Genomic DNA, 1,590 nt, shown 5'->3' with positions numbered 1-1,590 from the left:
TACTTAGTTACTTTTTATGGAAAGTAATGCGTTACGTTACTTTTGCGCTACTTTTAAAATCTGGACAGGGCTTGCTTGTTTGTTTTTAAAATAAAAAAGTTATATTTTTGGCAAATATAAAAGCCTTTCACACCAAAAGTGAAATGAAGGAAATGTACAGTAGAATACAGAAGAAATTTCAACACACTTCAGCAATAAACAAAGACACACAAATGTTTGTCTAGAGTAATTTGTGTTTATTAGTACGGTTGAACTGAATCATCGAAGCTCAGAAGCAAAGACATTGGTTAATAGAATGGTATTAAATACATAAAGCATATTTGTGTTGTTTAACATTTAATTATTGCAGGTTTGCGTCATATTCTGAGTTGCATTATTTTTATTCATTTTGAGGAATACTGAATCTGTGTTTTTTTGTGAGTGAGATGAATTAATCCATATTCATATTTATTTTAGAACTACAGTAACATCTGATTCTCTCAACATGGGGACAGGAGAGCTGTCAATTAATACATTGTGGGAAAAAAAGTAACTTGCGTTACTTATTTGAAAAAGTAACTCAGATCTTGTAAAGTAATAAGTAATGCGTTACTTTACTAGTTACTTGAAAAAAGTAATCTGATTACGTAACTCGCGTTACTTGTAATATATTACCCCCAACACTGCACACACATGAGCGCAATATATGTATATATATATATTTTGTTTGTACTATTTTCTGTTTTTCTTTTCTTTTCTTTTTTTTTAACCTTAACCAAAAAAATGATACCTATGATAAATTATAAAAATAATAATATTATTATACTATGTTTAAGTTCTGTTTCAGCAATGTTTTATTTATTTTTTATTAAAATGTCTTTATTTATATATCATAAGATGGCATCAGGTTGCCTTGGTTGTTATTGTAAAGTCACTTTAGATAAACAATTATCTAAATGAAAATCTTTTTTTTCAAAAATGTCATCCATTCTGCAAATTTGATTAGTTATTAAAAAATGTATTAAAAAATGAAACATAAAAGTACTACAATATAAATATATATATTTTAAATAAATGCATCATTTATTGGAGTTATTTGCTAGCACAGATTAAAATTTTTGGAACTACAATTATGCTTTTATTAATTTGTATTATCTATCTATCTATCTATCTATCTATCTATCTATCTATCTATCTATCTATCTATCTATCTATCTATCTATCATCCATCCATCCATCCATCCATCCTATCATCCATCCATCCATCTATCATTCTATCTATCTATCTATCTATCTATCATCCATCCATCCATCCATCCATCCATCCATCCTATCATCCATCCATCCATCTATCATTCTATCTATCTATCTATCATGCATCCATCTATCTATCTATCTATCTATCTATCTATCTATCTATCTATCTATCTATCTATCTATCTATCTATCTATCTATCTATCTATCATCCACCCATCCATCCATCCATCCATCTATCATTCTATCTATCTATATATCTATCTATCATCCATCCATCCATTCATCCATCCATCCATCCATCCATCCATCTATCTATCTATCTATCTATCTATCTATCTATCTATCTATCTATC

At 28.4% G+C, this 1,590-nt stretch overlaps 1 protein-coding gene across 1 annotated transcript in view; it reads right to left on the bottom strand.

Moving 5' to 3' along the window:
- Positions 1 to 1,590, bottom strand: part of LOC107557402 (ADP-ribosylation factor 4-like) — a 7,685-nt gene that overhangs the window by 3,660 nt on the left and 2,435 nt on the right. The window lies entirely within an intron of this gene.

Source organism: Sinocyclocheilus grahami, unplaced genomic scaffold (genome assembly GCF_001515645.1).
Source record: "Sinocyclocheilus grahami isolate Dianchi unplaced genomic scaffold, SAMN03320097.WGS_v1.1 scaffold601.1, whole genome shotgun sequence".
Lineage (NCBI taxonomy): Eukaryota > Metazoa > Chordata > Actinopteri > Cypriniformes > Cyprinidae > Sinocyclocheilus > Sinocyclocheilus grahami.
Note: the sequence above shows the minus strand (reverse complement) of the source record. Positions and strands in the feature narration are given on the sequence as shown.